The 21042-nt window shown below is 43.4% G+C and overlaps 1 long non-coding RNA gene and 1 pseudogene across 2 annotated transcripts in view; both read right to left on the bottom strand.

Annotated features, from left to right (window-relative positions):
- Positions 1-21042, bottom strand: part of LOC309643851 — a 306112-nt gene that overhangs the window by 30663 nt on the left and 254407 nt on the right. The window lies entirely within an intron of this gene.
- LOC309643455 (large ribosomal subunit protein uL5 pseudogene) lies at positions 3240-10085 on the bottom strand (annotated as a pseudogene). The gene is made up of 2 exons: positions 10023-10085; positions 3240-3828 (listed from the first exon to the last, which is right to left on the bottom strand). The product of its transcript is annotated as a large ribosomal subunit protein uL5 pseudogene (transcript).

Raw genomic sequence — 21042 nt, 5'->3', positions numbered from 1 at the left:
CCTCTTGCATTCCTAGACACTAATGATGAAAAATCTGAAAGAGAATTTAAAGAAAAACTCCCACTTACCACTGCAACAAAAAGAATAAAATACCTAGGAATAAACCTACCTAAGGAGACAAAGAACCTGAATGCAGAAAACTGTAAGACACTGATGAAAGAAATTCAAGATGATACAAACAGATGGAGAGATATACCATGTTCTTGGATTGGAAGAATCAACATTGAGAAAATGACGATACTACTCAAAGCAATATACAGATTCAATGCAATCCCTATCAAACTACCACTGGCATTTTTCACAGAACTAGAACAAAAAATTTCACAATTTGTGTAGAAACACAAAAGACCCTGAATAACCAAAGCAATCTTGAGAAAGAAAAAAAGAGCTGGAGGAATCAGGCTCCCAGACTTCAGACTATACTACAAAGCTACAGTAATCAAGACAGTATGGTACTGGCACAAAAACAGAAATATAGATCAATGGAACAGGATAGAAAGCCCAGAGATAAACCCACGCACATATGGTCACCTTATTTTTGATAAAGGAGGCAAGAATATACAATGGAGAAAAGACAGCCTCTTCAATAAGTGGTGCTGGGAAAGCTGGACAGCTACATGAAAAAGAGTGAAATTAGAACACTCCCTAACACCATACACAAAAATAAACTCAAAATGGATTAAAGACCTAAATGTAAGGCCAGACACTATCAAACTCTTAGAGGAAAACATAGGCAGAACACTCTTTGTCATAAATCACAGCAAGATCCTTTTTGACCCACCTCCTAGAGAAATGGAAATCAAAACAAAAATAAACAACTGGGACCTAATGAAACTTAAAAGCTTTTGCACAGCAAGGGAAAACATAAGACGAAAAGACCACCCTCAGAATGGGAGAAAATATTTGCAAACGAAGCAACTGACAAAGGATTACTCTCCAAAATTTACAAGCAGCTCATGCAGCTCAATATCAAAAAACAAACAACCCAATCCCAAAATGGGTAGAATACCTAAATAAACATTTCTCCAAAGAAGATATACAGATTGCCAACAAACACATGAAAGGATACTCAATATCACTAATCATTAGAGAAATGCAAATCAAAACTACCATGAGGTATCACCTCACACCAGTCAGAATGGCCATCATTAAAAATTCTACAAACAGGGCTTCCCTGGTGGCGCAGTGGTTAAGAATCCACCTGCCAATGCAGGGGATACGGGTTCAAGCCCTGGTCTGGGAAGATCCCACATGCCGCGGAGCAACTAAGCCCGAGCTGCACAACTACTGAGCCTGTGCTCTAGAGCCTGTGATCCATAACTCCTGAGCCTGTGTGCCACAACTACTGAAGCCCACACACCTAGAGCTCATGCTCTGCAACAAGAGAAGCCAGCACAAGGAGAAGCCCGTGCACTGCAATGAAGAGTAGCCCCAGCTCGCCACAACTAGAGAAAGCCCGTGTGCAGCAATGAAGACCCAATACAGCCAAAGATAAATAAATAAATAAATTAATTAATTAATTTTAAAAAACCTACAAACAATAAATGCTGGATAGGGTGTGGAGAAAAGGGAACCCTCTTGCACTGTTGGTGGGAATGTAAATTGATACAACCACTATGGAGAACAGTATGGAGGTTCCTTAAAAAACTAAAAATAGAACTTCCATGTGACCTAGCAATCCCACTACTGGGCATATACCCTGAGAAAACCATAGTTCAAAAAGAGTCATGTACCAAAATGTTCATTGCAGCTCTATTTACAATAGCCAGGACATGGAAGCAACCTAAGTGTCCATCGACAGATGAATGGATAAAGAAGATGTGGCACATATATACAATGGACTATTACTCAGCCATAAAAAGAAATGAAATGGAGATATTTGTAATGAGGTGGATGGAGTTAGAATCTGTCATACAGAGTGAAGTAAGTCAGAAAGAGAAAAACATATACAGTATGCTAACACATATATATGGAATCTAAGGAAAAAAAAAAAAAGGCCATGAAGAACCTAGTGGCAAGACGGGAATAAAGACACAGAGCTACTAGAGAATGGACTTGAGGATATGGGGAGGGGGAGGGGTGAGATGTGACAGGGTGAGAGAGTGTCATGGACATATATACACTACCAAATGTAAAATAGATAGCTAGTGGGAAGCAGCCGCATAGCACAGGGAGATCAGCTCAGTGCTTTGTGACCACCTAGAGGGATGGGATAGGGAGGGTGGGAGGGAGGGAGATGCAAGAGGGAAGAGATATGGGAACATATGTATATGTATAACTGATTCACTTTGTTATAAAGCAGAAACTAACACACCATTGTAAAGCAATTATACTTCAATAAAGATGTTTAAAAAAGAAAAAAAGAAAAAAAAAAGAAGATGTGGCACAAATATACAATGGAATATTGCTCAACCATAAAAAGAAACGAAATTGAATTACTTGTAGTGAGGTGGATGAACCTAGAGACTGTCATACAGAGTGAAGTAAGTCAGAAAGAGAAAAATAAATACCGTATGCTAACAGATATATATGAAATCTAAAAAAAAAAAAGGTTCTGAAGAACCTAGGGGCAGGACAGGAATAAAGACGCAGATGTAGAGAATGGACTTGAAGACACGGGGAGGGGGAAGGGTAAGCTGGGACGAAGTGAGAGAGTGGCATGGACATATATACACTACCAAATGTAAAATAGATAGCTAGTGGGAAGCAGCCGCATAGCACAGGGAGATCAGCTCGGTGCTTTGTGACCACTTAGAGGGGTGGGATAGGGAGGATGGGAGGGAGACGCAAGAGGGAGGAGATATGGGGATATATGTATGTGTATAGCTAATTCACTTTGATATAAAGCAGAAACTAACACACCATTGTAAAGCAATTATACTCCAATAAAGATGTTAAAAAAAAAAAGAGGTATTGGGATTTTGCTGGCTTCATAGAACAAATAAATAAATTTTCATACTTGTCCATGTTTAAAAGTAGCATTGGGGTAATACTGTCTTTGAAACATTGGTAGAGCTTACTCATAAATCTGTCTTGGCCTAGTGCCTTTTTTAGGTGTAGATTTTTTACTACTATTCAAATTTCTTCTGTAGTTATTCATCTGTTCAGAGCTTCTACATCTTATGTGTCCGTTTTATTAGTTGATATACAGTATCCTTAGAAATGTTTCCATTTCATCTAGATTTAATTATTTACTGTTATACAGCATTCAATATACAAACATTTACTAATTTGTGGGGTTTTTGTTTTTGTTTTTTACATTTCGCTGAAAACTTTTTATTGACCTTTTGGATAGAAACAAGAACTTATTTGCCAGGAAGGATGATCCCATCATACTTCTGCTGGAACCAGTGCATGGCCTCCTCTTTGCTGATTCTGTGTTTGGCCCTAATGCAGCCTGTCCTGTGCTTCTCATCTGCAATGCTGAAAACTGGCCTACCCAGCACCATGTAGAAGTCCAGCTCATAGATACCAATTCTTGGGTCATATGTGATCCCCAATCGATGTGTTCTTGGGTCCCAAAACCAGTTTCTAATATCTGAGAAGTTATTTTTTCTTAACACATGTTCTCCACACCTTTACACATTTTTCCAGGATTTCTTCTGCCTTGGCCCCATGGACTGTGCAGTGAACAATCTTTTCATTTCTCCTGATGCTGAAGGATCTGACAGAGTATCTGGCTTTGGAGAACACAGGGGTCTGGCCTGTGAGCTGCGCCGGCACCTTGTCTGCTGGGGTCAGTCTGTCTCGACTTTCCCCCACACAGATGTTGAGGCAGAGCTTGCAGATGCAAAGTTCCCTTATGGGGTTCTCCTTTTCACCTTGATCCTATGCCATGATGTTAGAGGTGCTCAGAAGCAACCCTTCATCAAGTGGCGATGAAAGAGAGAAAGAGAGAATGAGAGAAGTGGGCCTTGTGAAGTGGGCTTCTCATGAAGACACAAGAAGCTACGCAGGTGGGAGCACATATTTTGTGAGTGTGAACAACTTGGCCCCAAGGAAAGTTGATTGAGAAGAAAAAAACAACCTAACCCTGATTTACAGATGGGCATGCACAATACTGCAGCATCAACCAGAGGTGTCTGACTTCAGCCTTACATCTCCATGCCTTGAAAGACAGTAGAGAAAGGAAATTCTCCCAGAAGACAAAACTTCAAGAAATACATCTCACCGTCCACTTTGCCTCAAGAAGACCTTCTGGTCTAAGGTGAGGACCTTATTGATTCCTGAGCATGATGTTTATTAAACACTCAATATGTCTCAGACACATATCTGTCACTAAGTACACTGGATAAACAAGTCAGACGACATCTTCATTCATGGAGTTTATATTCTCTCGAGAAGATCAGCAACACCAAGCTTGTTTGACCACAGCCACCAAACACCAAATTCACCATTAGCCTTGGAAACCCTGAATCTTTAATAATAGAATGATACCTCCAGGGCACGTGGTTTCTAGCTGGTTACATGGTATCTCTTCCATCATGGAGGAAGGATAAATCTGTCTTTGCTTAAATAGACTTTTTCTAGAAATGGATTTGTGTTCTTGCCTATCATGCCTCTACTGGGAACACCATCGAAGCACCTTACTGACTATCATTCACTATGACGGTAAACCATACACTATCACCTCCTACAAAGAAACTCACTTCATAATAAAGTAAACAAATGAGATGACACCCAAAGGAGTCATTGGTCTCCATGTACTCCATCATCCAGAAAGAGCCGCTCTTGAATGGCTATTAAAAAGTCAGTCATTTGACTGACTCTTGAACGGCTATTCAAACAGCCGTTTGCTGTGAACAAGCAAAGTCAGGGTGATCTTTCTCCCAAGCAGAAGTACATTAGCCAGAGAATGAAGAGGTAGAGCTTGGGAGTCACACCTCTCATACGACACCCAATGAAAGACGCAACAATTTTTTCCTTCCTATTCCCAAAACATCTGGGCTCTGCTGATTTAGAAGGAAGGGTCGCTCATGTCATAGGAGCACAATAATGATTGTGATGGAACTGAGAGCTGAAACAGTCACTTGTTCATTTTGAGATCTCAGGGAAGGAAGAAAGGAAAGTAGGAGGGAGGAACAGAGGAAGGAGGGGAGGGAGGGGGGAAAAGGGAGGAATGGGGGAAGGATGGCACAGATGGAGGGAGAGAGGGAGGAGGAGAGGAGAAGAGGCAATCAAAAGGAAATTGCCCTGTTGCTAGTGGGTAAAATTTGATGAGAAACAGAATACCCAGTCTCAAGGTAGCTCTCTACAAAATACTTATCAATTTTCTTACTAATTCGTAAGTAAAATTACTTATAAATTAACTTTGTAGTGAAGAAACCTGAAAATGCCATCTATATTAGTCAGTTAAGGCTGCTACAAAAAAATACCATAGATGGGTGGCTTAAACAACAGAAATTTATTTTCTCACAGTTCTGGAAGCTGCAAGTCCAAGATCAGGGTGCCAACCTTGTCAATTTCTGGTGGTAGCTGTCTTTCTGGCTTGCAGATAGCCGCCTTCTTGCTGTGCCCTCACGTGGCAGAGAGAACAAGCTCTCTGGATGTCTCTTCTTATAAGGGCACTGATCCTAAGCCTCATCTAAACCTAATTCTCTTCCGAAGGCCTATCTCCAAATAGCATCACACCGGGGATTAGGGCTTCAACATAAAATTTGGGGAGGGACACAATTCAGTCTATAGCATCATCTTAACTAAGTGAAAAAACGTTATCATCACCAATAATAGGACCAATCAATACCATTTGCCTCTGAATCTGATGCACTAAGGGGAACAGAACCAAATCTGTGATATTTCTGCCAGAAAAAAAAAAAAAAGTAATAACCTGAATCTAATCATGAGGAAAACATAAGACAGATTCAAATTGAAAAACACTCTGAAAAATAACTGGCCAGTACTCCTCAAAAATGACAAAGTCTTGAAAGATATGGAAAAACTGAAGAACTGTTCCAAATTGATGAAAACTTAAGAGACACAACAACTAAATATGTGTGATCCTGGATTTGATCCTGGACCAGAAAGGAGACAGCTTTTATAAAGGATATTATTGAGACAATTAGCAAAATTTGGAAAGGGTCTGTGGATTAGCTGTAGTATTTCTTTTTTAAATTATTTATTTATTTTTGGCCGCATTGGGTCTTCGTTGCTGCGCGCGGGCTTTTCTCTAGTTGCTGCGAGCGGGACCTACTCTTCGTTGTGGTGCACGGGCTTCTCGTTGCGTTGTTGCAGAGCACGGGCTCTAGGTGCACAGACTTCAGTAGTTGTGGCTCGCAGGCTCAGTAGTTGTGGCGCACGGGCTTAGTTGCTCCGCGGCATGTGGGATCTTCCTGGACCAGGGCCCGAACCCGTGTCCCCTGCATTGGCAGGCGGATTTTTAATCACTGCACCACCAGGGAAGTCCCTAGCTGTAGTATTTTATCAGTGTTAATTTCCCAAGTTTTGTGGTTGTGCTCTGATTATGTAACAGAGTAGCTTTATTTTGGGAAAATATACATACTAAGGTATTCATGGATAATGGGATATCTGGGTGAAGAAAGAGTATATGGGAGTCTCTTGTACTGTTGTTGCAACTTTTCTGTAGGTATAAAATTATTTCAAAATAAAAAGTTAAAAACAAGCAAAAGGATGAACTGAAACCAATTAGAGAGTAGTAAGCAAGTACAAAGGTGGAACTTGACCAGAGGGCAAATACTGAAATTGTCATGGTATATTACAAAGGCACACAAATACAGCAGGCAGCAGGGTGGGGAGGCTGAATGCCGGGAGTCCCAGCATAAACTGGGACCCTCAAAAAGGGCTAAAATGCTCACATGTTGATAGCACCCCCGCCTGATAGCAGAAGCTTATATAAATCCTGTTTCCCAGAGATTAAGATTAACCATATATTAATTCACAATCAAGGCAAGTGACACAGAGAGACAAGTCATAATGAGTGAGAGTAAGCTGAAACAATCAAAAGATTTAGACTTGAAAAGACTTCCGATATTGGAATTATCAGATCCAGAATATAAAATATGTACAACGTGTTTACAACATAAAAGATGGATTGTAAAGCTAAGCAATCCATCAGACACTATCTGAAATGCTAAGGCAGATTTGGAAAAGAAATCAAATTTTTTTTTTAAAGACTGGTTATTTTCGTTGAGTTAGTCTCAGGGTCCTTTTTTTAAAAAATATTTATTTATTTATTTGGTTGCGCTGGGTCTTAGTTGTGGTACACGGGATCTTCCTTGCAGCATGCGGGCTCAGTTGCAGCATGCAGTCTCTTAGTTGCAGCATGCGGGCTCTTAGTTGCCGAGTGTGGGCTCTTAGTTTTGGCAGGCAGGATCTAGTTCCCTGACCAGGGATTGAACCCAGGCCCCCTGCATTGGGAGCGCGGAGTCTTAACCACTGGACAACCAGGGAAGTCCCCAAATCGAACTTTTTGGAATGAAAAATGTTATTGCTCAAATTTAAAGATCAATAGTGGAAAAGTTAAACAAAGCCTAGGGAGAGATGAAGAGGGAATGAGTGACCTGGGAGGTAGAGCAAATAACGTTATGGAGGATGCAACTTAGAGAGACAAGGTGATGAAACATAGGATACAGAGAGAGAGGTTACATATGTAGAATGAGAAATGGGATATACAATTAATCATAGTCCCAGAAACAGAAAATCCTGAGGATGGAGGAGAAGCTATATTTAAAGAGATAATGGCTGTGCATTTTCCAAAATAGATAAAAGGCAAAAATCTACAGAAACAAGGAGGATAGCATACACCAAGCAGGGTAAGCAAAAACAAATCTATACCTATACATATTTTAGTGAAACTGTAGAACACCAAAGGCAAAGAGAACATGTTATTAGCAGCCAGAAAGAGAAGACAGATCCTCTCCAGAGAAATGACAATTATTCAGACAGCTGATAACAGAAACCAGAAGATATGTGAACTTCCCTGGTGGTCCAGTGGTTAAGACTACACTCTCCCAACGCAAGGCGCCCGGGTTCGATCCCTGGTCAGGGAACTAGATCCTGCATGCCACAGTGAAGACCCTGCATGCCGCAACAAAGACTAATGTTATTTATTTATTTTTAAATAAATAATAAATATTTATTTATTTTTAAATAAATATTTATTTAAAAAAGAAAGAAACCAGAAGATACAGAATAACATCTTTAAGGAGTTGAGGGAAACACATGCCAACCTAGATTTCTGTGTCCTGAAAGTATACTATCTTTCAAGAACTAGGGCAAAATGGAACATTTCTCTACAAGTAAAAATTGAAGGAGTATATGGCCAAGAGAATTTCACTAAAAGAACATCTGTATGATTTACTTCAGCAAAAAAGGAAACGTCTTTAAAGAAACGCAAGAAAAGATGGTGAGCATAGAAAGTGATTGACTTTTAGGTAAATCCAAACAAATATTTCCTTATAAAATAATAAGAATAGGGGCAAGGATACTACTTCATAGCTTTTTCAATTTCATCACTGGAGAAAAGAGATCATGGAGCTGTATTTATTTTCTGTCAACCACCACCTCCCACACCAGAATGTATGGTTCATGAGAATAGTGTCTTTGGTTTGTTCACTGCTTATGTCCAGTGCCCAGAACAGTGCCTGGCACATAGAAGGACTCAATAAACATGGATCAACTAGATGAATTAATGTGTTGTTTGATTGCAAATTCATCCTCACTATTCTAGTAACTGTATCCTGTCAATTAAGGTGTCCTACCGCCCTCCCAGCCCAGGAGTCAATCAGAAATTTTTCCTTGAATTTTGAATCTTATGCAGAGTGACACAGATACCATACCTGGCTGCAGCTCCCTCCTCCCAATGATGGGGTCCAGAGGAGACCTGCTGCTGTGACCTTCAGAGCTTAATATGATTCCCTCCCCAACAAGACACAGTTTTTCAGGTTTCCTTTGATTCTGTGAGTTACTGCATACCCTCCTAATAAATTCTTTTTTTGCCTAAGTTAGCTGGAATGTCTTGGGTATCACCAAGAAGTCCTCAGAGGATGCAGTGCTGTTGAGGAGAAGTCTGCTGACCATCTGATTTTCCTTCCTTAGTAGGTATTATCCTTGGATTTCTAGAGTTTTACCAGAATGTCCGTGTATAGGTCTTTTTCTTTTCCTCCAAAATCCTGCTTAGCATTGGGTGGGTCCTTTCCATCTGAAGATTATAAATATCAATAAATTAATTGTTGGGACTTCCCTGGTGGCGCAATGATTAAGAATCTGCCTGCCATTGCAGGGGACATGGGTTTGAGCCGTGGTCCGGGAAGATCCCACATGCCACGGAGCAACTAAGCCTAGAGCCCACAAGCCACAACTACTGAGCCCGCATGCCACAACTACTGAAGCCCACACGCCTAGAGCCAGTGCTCCCCCACAAGAGAAGCCATCGCAATGAGAAGCCTGTGCACCGCAACCAAGAGTAGCCCCCGCTCACTGCAACTAGAGAAAAGCCTGTGCATAGCAATGAAGACACAGCGCAGCCAAAAATAAATAAATTAATTAATTTTAAAAACTAAAATAAAAAAGAAATAATGAAATGAGAGATGACGAAAACTAAAAAGAGTCCAGTCTTTTTCTAACCTCTGGAAACATTTCTTCTATTAGTTTATCTTCTTCTGTTTTCTCCTTCTATTTTAAACCTTTGGTTGCCATTGTGTGTGGGAATCTCCTTTTCCAGTCTCCTTTTCTACCTTGTTAATACTGTACAGTGGAAGGAAAATGTGTTTTCTATATTTATGTCATAACTTTATGGAATTCTCTTACTATGTCTCTGTACTGCAGCCTGCATATGGATCTCGTAAACTTGGAAATCTAGTCATGCCATTCCTCTGCTTAAAACCCTTCAATGGCTTGCCAGTGTTCACAGAGCAGTGTTCAAAATCCTCCTCCTGGCTGCCAGTGTTGTATGAGATCCACCTGTCTCTCTGGCCCTCCTCCCTCTGCTTTCCCACTCTCCACTCACTCAACACACTTGAGTCCCACTGATCTTCCCCCTGTACCTCCTCACCTTGGCACCTTACCCATACTCTATCTTTTGTCTGGAATGCCTTCTCCTTATCCATTTGGCCAGCCCAGTCACCCATGTTCTTCAATGACTGCCCAGAACTTGAGCTATTCCCTTGTATCTATCACAAAATATTTCCTTCATGGAATTATAGTTATTTATGCAATTATTTGTTTAATGACTATTTTTATTAATGACTATGGCAAGGCTAGAGGTTTTATTTTGGGTACAAGATGATTATTGTTGGTAAAAGAATTATAGTAGAGGGCTTCCCTGGTGGTGCAGTGGTTAAGAATCCGCTTGCCAGTACAGGGGACATGGGTTCAAGCCCTGGTCTGGGAAGATCCCACATGCTGCAGAGCAACTAAGCCCGTGCGCCACAACTACTGAGCCTGCGCTCTAGAGCCCGCTAGCCACAACTACTGAGCCCACATGCTACAACTACTGAAGCCCGCGCACCTAGAGCCCGTGCTCTGCAACGAGAGGAGCCACCACAATGAGAAGCCCACGCACCACAATGAAGAGTATCCCCCGCTCGCCGCAACTAGAGAAAGCCTGCGCGCAGCAACGAAGACCCAATGCAGCCAAAAATGTGAATAAATAAAATAAATAAATTTATTTTAAAAAAAAGAGGAAGAATTATAGTAGAGATCTTTAATGAAGATACAAGGCTCAGAGAAGTTCAGTCAAGACAACAAAGACCAAAGCGGATCCAGAATTCCCACCTGCCTTGGAATAGGAGATTATTACCATTGCCTGTTACCATTTCTCTTCAGTGCTCCAAGCTGCTTGTTACAGGGCCTAAGGGATCTATCCCATAAATAATGATACCTGCCTCATTGTTGTAGGGACTGAATAAATACATGTAAAGCACTTCTGAAACAGTGCCTGGTGTATAGTAAGCAGTGTACCAGCTGTTATTGAAGGCCCTGGGAACCCTGTACTTTTGCCCTTGGGTCTTGTTTGTCTTAATACTGGAGAGGTGAGTAGGCTGGGTAGCTGATAAAGACAAGTGTCTGGAAGGGCACCCCATGATATCCAGAAGGAGCCTCGTTTTTGAATCTGCTGTACACTCAAGGGCCGGGAGGAATCCATCTTCGCCCCACTGACAACCTCCCTCAGGACAATGATACAAATGAGGGCAATTCTCTTTTGGATTTAAATTTAAATTGTAGTAACTTGGTTTTGGATAGACAAAACAGTTATATGTTTCCAAGTTCAAAAGTACAAAAGGCTCTGCATTGAAGTCTCCCTCCCACTCCTTCCCCAGCCCCCCAACTCATGTCTCCAAGGTTTACGTAATTACCAGCTCCTTTTGTCCCTACCCGGGATATGTTATGCATTTTTAAACAAAGCACACCCATTCTTCCTCCTCCCCATCACCTGATACTAAATCATATACACTTGTCTGCTTGCTGTCTCCTCTTTCCCGTTGTTGTCTGCTGCCTTTTAACATTTTTTACTCATTTGGTGATGTTTCAAGGGAGTAAAGATAAATCTTCATTCAACCATCGTTTTTTTTTTTTTTTTTTTTTTGCTGTACTGCACGGCTTGTGGGATCTTAGTTCCCCGACCAGGGATTGAACCCAGGCCCTCGGCAGTGAGCGCACAGAGTCCTAACCACTGGACCGCCAGGGACTTCCCTCAACCATCATATTTAACTGGAACCTGAATGAGATTTTTTTCTCATTTCTTTTTGTACCATTCGTGGGTGGTGTAAAAGGAGGATATGAATTTATATGCTTTTATCTTCTATCTAGCCACTTAAGACTGGCAAACATAAATATTTATATGTCCCCCACTGTTGGTGAGGGGATATAAGCACTTACATAGATACATTTAGGGAAAAATTTGTCATAGTTTTTTAAAATTCAAATGAAAAATATGGGGCTCTATTTGAAGCATTGGCCTTGATTGACCATCCTTTCTTCATTTACATCTACTTTCCTTGGCTTCTGGGACACATCAATCTCCTTGTCTTCCTCTCTGCTCATTCATTCTTCTGTGTCTTTTTGGTGGAGTCATCCTCTTCTATCAGTAAGTCACTGAAACCCTGATGGTCTTCAAGGCAGCTTTGATACCCTCTTTTCTCCTCATTTCACATTCTACCTGCTAAGTGGTTTCATCCACAGCTACTGCCCCAGTTAATATTTCATTAACTTCGGAAAATTCACAAACATTATTGCTTCAATTATTTCTTCTGTGCCTTTCTCCTTTTCTTTCTGGTATTCCCACTAAACGTAAGTCACACCTTTTGTCATTGTTGCATAGTTCTTGGATAATCTGTTCTGTCTTTTTCATCCTTTTTTCCTTTTTGCATTTCAGTTTTGAAAGTTTCTATCGATATATCTTCAGGCTCACTGATTCTTTACTTGGCTGTGTCCAGTTTACTTATGAGCCTATCAAAAGCATTCTACATTTCTGTTAAAGTGTTTTTGATTTCTAGCGTTTCCTTTTTTTTTTTTTAATAAATTTATTTATTTTATATATTTATTTTTAGCTGCACTGGGTCTTTGTTGCTGCACGCGGGCTTTCTCTAGTTGCGGCGAGCAGGGGCTACTCTTCGTCACGGTGCGCGGGCTTCTCATTGCGGTGGCTTCTCTTGTTGCAGAGCACGGGTTCTAAGCATGTGGGCTTCAGTAGTTGTGGCACATGGGCTCAGTAGTTGTGGCTCGCGGGCTCTAGAGCACAGACTCAGTAGTTGTGGCGCACGGGCTTCGTTGCTCTGCGGCATGTGGGATCTTCCCGGACCAGGGCTCGAACCCGTGTCCCCTGCATTGGCAGGCGGATTCTTAACCACTGCGCCACCAGGGAAGCCCCCTAGCATTTCCTTTTGATCCCTTCTTAGAGTTCCCATCTGTCTGCTTGTATCATCCATCTCTTCTTGCATGGTGTCCACTCTTTCCATTAAAGCCCTTAGCATATTAATCATAGTTATTTTAAAGTCCTGGTCTGATAATTCCAACATCCTTGCCATCAGCCTGGTTCTGATGTTTGTTTTGTTCAAACTGTGTTTTTTGCCTGTTAGCATGTCGTGTAAGTTTTTTTCTTGAAAGCCACATATGATGAATCTGGTTAAAAGAACTGAGGATATGCCTTTAGTGTGTTTATGTTTATTTGGCTAGGAGTTAGGCTGTATTTACTGTTTGCTGTAGCTATACGCGTCAGAGGATAACATTTCCTCCAGAGCCCTCATTTTTGCATCCCTTGTTGTCTTTGGGTTTCCCTAGAGACTCTGTCTTGAAATAGAGTCTGAGCCTTACTGTTCATTTAGCTATAATCCACTGTTATTATACAGGAGCCAGATCGATATGGTGGTAAGGTGGGGATAGGTGAAGTGTTTTATAGTTTATAATTCAATTTTGGTCTATTAGTGAGCCTGTGCTCCTGGTCTGTGACCTGCACAAGTGCTTCTCTGCTGTTTTGTTTGTTTCTTTAGGTGAGATAGGAAGTCTAGAGGGGGCTGGAGTTGGGTATTTCCCTTCTCCCAAGTCAGTTAGGCTCTGATAAAATACATAGGGCAGGGGCTTCCCTGGTGGCACAGTGGTTAAGAATCCGCCTGCCAATGCAGGGTACATGGGTTTGAGCCCTGGTCCGGGAAGATCCCACATGCCACGGAGCAACTAAGCCCGTGCGCCACAACTACTGAGCCCGTGTGCCACAACTACTGAGCCTGCACTCTAGAGCCCGCAGTCTAGAGCCCGTGAGCCACAACTACTGAAGCCTGTCTGCCACAACTACTGAAGCCTGCGGGCCTAGAGCCTGTGCTCTGCAACAAGAGAAGCCACCACAATGAGAAGCCCTCGCACCGCAATGAAGAGTAGCTCCCGCTTCCCACAACTAGAGAAAGCCTGCTCACAGCAGCGGAAGACCCAACGCAGCCAGTAAATAACTAACTAAATAAATAAATAAAATAAATCTAAAAAAAAAAAAAAACCTAGGGCAGGATGTCATTATGGGGAACAGAATGATCTGGCTTATTTCAAAATGGTTACTTTCCCCCTCCCCCTGTCAGCAGCATGAGAGGACTTTTTTTTTCCAACCTGTACTCTGAGAACCTGAAAGCGTTCCTGGAGGTAAAACTCAGCGAAGTGTGGGGACTCCAGAAGTTTTAACTCTCAGGCTTGTCCACTCTGATCCTCCAGCAATTTGTCAATTACATTTTAGGTTTTTCTACCAGTACTGGCTCCAGTGGCAAGAGTAAATTTGCTCCTGGTAAACTGTGATTCTTGGTGTTCATCTCTCTTTTCAGTTTTGGAGGCATCAGTTCTCTGATGAATCTAAGAAAAGTTGTTGACTTTCAGTTTGCTCAGCTTTTTCTTAGTGTGAGCATGGAAGTGATAACTTTCAAGCTCTTTGCATGTCAGAAGCCAGAAGTCCCTTAATTAATAGTTCCACACCAGTGACTCATAATTTAAATTTCCAGCCTAGGCTTCTCCTGTGAGCTCCAGAATCATCTGTGCTCCTACCTGAATGTCTGAGGCACCTCAACTCAATGTATTTGAGACCAGATTTATGACACACATGCACCAAATAACAACAGATCTTCTTTCAATTTTTCTCATCTCTGAAACCCTTACCAACCAGTTTCCTAGGCTACAGACCTAAAACTCATCCTTGATACCTTTCTCCCTTACATCTCTATATCCAATGCCTCACCAAGTCTTGTTGATTTTATTGGGTGGGCCAAAAGTTTCGTTCGGTTTATTCCGTAAGATGGCTCTAGTAGCACTTAGTTGTCTTTAACTTCATTTGAAACAATTTTGTTAGACTGTATGTGACAACTGTCATATCAGCATGCATCTAAAAAAAGACATCAAAATTGGTGAATTTTTGTGTAGCCATTTTAATATTGAAGACGGAAGAAAAAAAAGCAACATTTTCTGCAAATTACGCTTTAGTATTTCAAGAAAGGTAAAAATGCAACCGAAACGTGAAAAAAAGATTTGTGCAGTGTATGGAGGAGGTGCTGTGACTGACTGAACGTGTCAAAAGTGTTGCCAAGTTTCGTGCTGGAGATTTCTCCCTGGACAATGCTTCACGGTCGGGTGGACCAGTTGAAGTCGATAGCGATCAAATCGAGACATTGAGAATGATCAACGTTATACTTCGCGGGAGACAGACAACATATTCAAAATATCCAAATCAAGCGCTGAAAATCATTTGCACCAGCTTGGTTATGTTGATCGCTTTGATGTTTGGGTTCCACGTAAGTTAAGCGGAAAAAAACCCATCTTGACTGTATTTCCACCGCGAGTATCTACTGAAACGTAATGAAAACGTTCCTTTTTTGAAACAAATTGTGACGGGGGATGAAAAGTGGGTACTGTACAATAATGTGGAATGGGAGAGATCATGGGGCAAGTGAAATACACCACCACCAACCACACCAAAGGCCGGTCTTCATGCAAAGAAGGTGTTGTGTATATGGTCGGATTGGAAGCTCTATTATGAGCTCCTTCTAGAAAACCAAATGATTAATTCCAGCAAGCACTGCTCCCAATTAGACCAACTGAAAGCAGCACTTGACGAAAAGTGTCCAGAATTAGTCAACAGAAAACGCATAATCTTCCATCAGGATAATGCAAGACTGCATGTTTCTTTGATGACCAGGCAGAAACTGTTACAACTTGGCTGGGAAGTTCTGATTCATCTGCTGTATTCACCAGATATTGCACCTTCGGATTTCCATTTATTTAGGTCTTTACAAAATTCTCTTAATGGAAAACATTTCAATTTCCTGGAAGACTGTAAAAGGCACCTGGAACAGTTCTTTGCTCAAAAAGGTAAAAAAGTCTTGGGAAGATGGAATTATGAAGTTGCCTGTAAAATGGCAGAAGGTAGTGGAACAAGAAGGTGAATACGTGGTTCAATAAAGTTCTCGGTGAAAATGAAAAATGTGTCTTTTGTTTTTACTTAAAAACCAAAGGCACTTTTTGGCCCACCCAATACTTCCCTGATACCTTTCACAAGAATCCATATGTCTTTCTCTATTGTCACAATCGTAGTCCAAGTCACTTGCTTGAACTGCAATGACATCCTACTCTTGTCCGCTTCACTTCTGAAGACCCCTTACCTCAAACAACCCTTCAAAATGCAAATCTGATTTTGTCCCACCATACTGCTCCGTGCACCCGCCCAGCCCTGTTCAGCCCCTCCAGCACGCTGGGTCCTCTTGGCCGCAGAGACTTTGTAAGTTCTGCTCCCTCTGTCTGGAATGTGCTTTCCTTCCTCTCACCTGGTCCACTCCCACCCACTTTCTCAGATCTCCATTCAAGCCTCATGCCCTCAGGAAAACCTTTCCTGGTGCCCCAGGCTCGATTACTGACCTTCCTTTTATGCTCACACAACTCCACCCTGCCCCTTCACAGCACTCAGGCCACTTTGTAATTACATATTCATTAGCAAGATTATTTCCTCTCCCACTAGACTATGAAATCCAAGAGAGAAGGGAACAAGTCTATTATACTCACCATTGTATCTCCAGCCCAAAGTAGCTGCTAAGAAATATTTATTAAATGACTAAATTAAATCTCTCATCCACATTCTGATACCTCTCAGATTTACACAGCTAGCCTGGTCCTCCCTCCTAATCAATCTACAGACTCCAGCTCCTGCTGGAAAGTTCCTCCAGGGGGACCCTCAGACAGCCTCCCCTCTTCTGGAGTGTCCTGATCTGGTGAATGGCACCACCTTTCACCCCACGACCTCGGGCAGAACCCCGATGTCATCTTGGAGTCTTCCTTCTCCCTCGACCACCAGTTTCCGAAAATCACAAAGTCTGCCCCTTCCTATATCCTACATGTCCCTCAAACCTCCCATTGTTTTCTTCCTCATTATCCCAACCCTATTTCAGATTCCCATCACTTCTTGCTTGCTGCAGTAGCTTCCAGAGAGGTCTCTCTAAGAAGATCTTGTCCTTCCAAAAGATTGTCCACAAAGAAGTCGCTTTGAAATACAAATCTCATTCATTTCTGTTCTCTTCTATTCTGCCTAGTTCTATTCTACAGAGGCAGGCTTTCACCCACTCCACTGCCCTGCCTGCCTAAAACTCTGCTGTATGTGACCTGCCTCTGAGGGCAGCTTCTTTCAGTTCCCATAAGAACCATGGCTTCTGGTTTCCAGACTTCAGGGGTGGGGCCTCTCCCAGAAATTCCCACAGCACCCCACATTTCTCCCCTCAAAGCACTTTGACCCTGCTCTTACCCTTTCTTTGCTTCTCCTCCTCCCCTAGAATGAAAGCGCCATCCTTATAGGGACCTTGATTTTAGCCAGGTCTCTGAGTAGGTATAGAAAGTGGTTAGTAAAAATTGCTGAGCAAATGAAGGGTCACTATGTTTGGGAGCATCAGGATGAATTGTGACGCTGCCCTTTTGGAGGAATCTGAGCACAGAAGATGCTGGAAAGGAAGATCATTGCCTCACAAGTGCCAGCCCCACTACTACTTTAGCAATGGCAATAATCCTATTATTAAGACGTGTATGTTCTCCGTAGTTCCTGAATCAAGAAACTGGATACAGCAGGACATCCGGCACACAGCCTGGAAAGGCAGTCGAAGGGGCTGGGATTCTGTGGTTGACATTGTTATGCTGTGTGGCAGCCAGCATCGGCTGCCCGGAAGTTAATCCCATTGAAGGAAGGTTTTTTAAAATCTTTGCTGAAGCAGCAATTCCTTGGCACTTACCACCAGTATGCAAAGAAAGGTGCAGTGTAACAGCTGCTACGGGTGGTTTTTTTTTTTTTTTCCTTTCCCAGACCTAGTAAAGGGGGAGAACTTGAAAGTCTTCTAGCTGAAATGAGTGCTGGGAGGCAGCTGATGGGTTGATGATCAAAGACTCCAGGTGTTTGGCTGAGACTTACGTCTCCAGGAGAACACAGGGGAGGTATGAACGCAGAAAGGGGGAAGTGATGTGTGGGAGAGGGGGATGGCTGAGTGCTAAATCCAGGCTAAACATAGCAAAAATTCCTGGGGTTTTTCCCACTTAAAACTGGAGGAGAAAGAGAAATTTTCTACTGTATGGACTGAGTGATGCCACAGGCAGGCAAATGAGGTGTATCATCAATGAAAGCCTTGGGGAAAGGGATGCTCTGTGCCTCAGTTTCCCCACACAGGGAGGAGGGAAAATGTACTTTTCTTTTAAGATCAATAAGATAATTATTTCACTTTAAAATAGGAGGAGGGACTTCCTTGGTGGTCCAGTGGTTGACTCCACGCTTCCACTGCAGGGGGCTTGGGTTCGATCCCTGGGGAACTAAGATCCCACATGCCACGTGGCACAGCCAGAAAATAAAAATAAAAAAAAAATAAGTAAAATAGGAGGAGACAGACATGAATGGGGTTTAGTTAAGGTGGGAAGAACAATTTATAAAGGGCTTCCAAGGGGACTTGGTGGAAATGGGAAGGGTTACGATGCTCAAGGGACAACTGCTCCGGAGATGGACCTCTGAGTGGAAGCCTGAAAAGATCTGGGGAGGGACTTCCCTGGTGGTCCAGTGGTTAAGATTCCACGCTTCCACTGCAGGGGTTCGATCCCTGGTCAGGGAACTAAGATTCCGCATGCTGCGCAGCGCGGCCAAAAAAAAAAGAAAGAAAGAAAGAAAAAAGATCTGGGGAATTGAGCTCTCATGGTAGAGGGAATAACTGCAAAGACCCTAAAACAGAAGAGTTTGGAATGCTTGAGGGGCTGCAAAGCAGTAAGTGTCTGGAGCCAAATAGAGGGGGGGTTACATGGGTAAGGGCGGGAGCTAGTTCATGCAGGGCACAAAAGCACTTCGGAGTTTGCTAGTAATAGAAGTTATCAAAAGGTTCTAAGCAGGAAAGCAGAATCATCATATCTGTTGTTTGAAAGATTACTCTGGGTTCCAAATGGAGAATGAGCTCGGAAAGGTAGGGATGGATGCAACATGCACAGCAGGGAGTCCGGAGGCGGGGCTGGGAGGCCTCCAGGCGGGAGGTGTGGTGATGGCGGAGGAACCGGTGAGAAGTCTGGGCTGCAGACTAATTTTGGATTCTGGAGCCAACAGTCCTCGTTTCGGGCTTGGAGGTGGGGTGCGAGGGAAACAGGAAGCAAAATAAGAGTTAGTAGGTGTTTGGTACATTTATTAAGTGACTCACCCGCTCACTGGAGGCCGTGTATGAGTGAACTTCCCTTTCCTATGAGATCTCCATGGCTCCTGGCAGCCAGCTGTTTGCCAAGATTCCTACTCTGTTTTTTTGTCTGTTTTGTTTTGTTTTTATAGATTTATTTATTTTTATTTTTGGCTGCGTTGGGTCTTCACTGCTGTGCGCGGGCTTTCTCTGGTTGCGGCGAGCAGGGGCTACTCCTCGTTACGGTGCACGGGCTTCTCACTGCGGTGGCTTCTCTTGTTGCGGAGCACGGGCTCTAGGCGCACGGGCTTCGGTAGTTGTGGCTCGTGGGCTCAGTAGTTGTGGAGCACGGGCTTAGTGGCTCTGCGGCATGTGGGATCTTCCCGGGCCAGGGCTTGAACCCGTGTCCCCTGCATTGGCAGGCAGATTCTTAACCGCTGCGCCACCAGGGAAGCCCATCCTACTCTGTTTTTGCCTTTCTGTAATATGAGGCTAATAATACTCACTCTCCAAGACTGTGGGGCAAACAAATGATGACACTGACCTCAGACCTTCTGAGAAGAAACAAGTGGAGGTTCTGTGAGTGGATGTTGAGGCCCTTCTGGATGTTACTGTTGGGCAAGCACACAGATTCAATATAAAATAGATGTATTAACCCTCTCAACAGTCCTGTGAAGGAGATACCACTATTATCCACTTTATCCGGAAGACAGAGGCCCACCCAGGGAGTTTGTACAACGGGGCCACGGTCGCAGTGCCTGTGGGTCAGCCCAGGTGGGGGCAGTTGGAGGTGAGCAGTGATGTGATAGGGTGAGTTGGCATCATCTTTGGGGCTGAGAGGGAAGAGGTCCTTGTGCTTGGTAATGCTCCGCTTGCTGATCCCAACCTGGAGCGGAGGCATCCCTGCATTGTGGTTTGCTTAATGCCTTTCAAGAGAGTAAACTGGGGAGGAGGGGACCCCAGCATGCTTGCAGCCTCGAACCTCCTTTTGTTTGTTTGTTTGTATTGTTTTGGTTTTTTAGCCACATCTCGGCTTGCGGGATCTTAGTTCTGTGACCAGGGATCGAACCTGCATCCCCTGCAGTGGAAGCGTGGAGTCTTAACCACTGGACAGCCAGGGAAGTCCCTTGAGCCTCCTTTCAAGTGCGGTGGAGTTGGGGCCTAGAGTCTTGATGCTGATGTTGGCATGGCTGGAAAGCGCCCAGGGCTGGAAGGGCAAGGGTGTGGGGGAACTGACTGTACTCGTGCACCAAGGCCTGAGGCCTTGAAGGGAGCTCCCCTTGACCGCTTGACCATGGTTGCTCTGTCCCTTCTGTCAGTCCAGAAGCACCACGGTTTTGAATAAGGCCCTGGTATTGTCTCCTCCCAGCAGGAGCACAGGGGAGACACGGGGTGAAGGAGACAGTGGTAGGGCTGCAGCTTCTCAGCCCAGGACAGGGAAACTGCCCGCTGCTCTTCCCAGAGGTGAAGGCACTCTGTCTCCCTTGGAGGAGGCCGGCAGCTGCGTGAGGGAAGCTCAGTCCCTCCCTGTGCATCTTCCCTACCCTGTGTACATCTGTTCTAGGCCCTACCATGCTTGCTAAGGATCTGAGTGGGTCTAGTCATCTTAGTATCCTCAATGCCTAGCACAGGGCCTGATGCCCAAAGGGATTTGCTGAGTCAGTGGATAAATTTCCAAATTTATTTTCAAAGTCCAAGGTTCCAAATCAGCATCTCCAACATCTGGCTTCCCTCGGCCGCTTCAGAGCCTGAGATCTGGGCCTCTGATCTGGCTGCTGGCTGATCCTATAAAGGAGGACATATCAAGGAAAAGTGACTTCTCTCTGCTTACCTTCCTGTGTCCCTGAAAAGGAGCCCTGGACACAAAAACCAACCTCAAGGAGTTTACAAATGAAGTGCCTGAAGAGAAGAAGTGGGTGGGTGGCAGGGCAGAAGCCTGGGTTCTAAG

This window comes from Balaenoptera physalus, assembly GCF_965194825.1.
Source record: "Balaenoptera physalus genome assembly, chromosome: 15".
NCBI lineage: Eukaryota > Metazoa > Chordata > Mammalia > Artiodactyla > Balaenopteridae > Balaenoptera > Balaenoptera physalus.
Note: the sequence above shows the minus strand (reverse complement) of the source record. Positions and strands in the feature narration are given on the sequence as shown.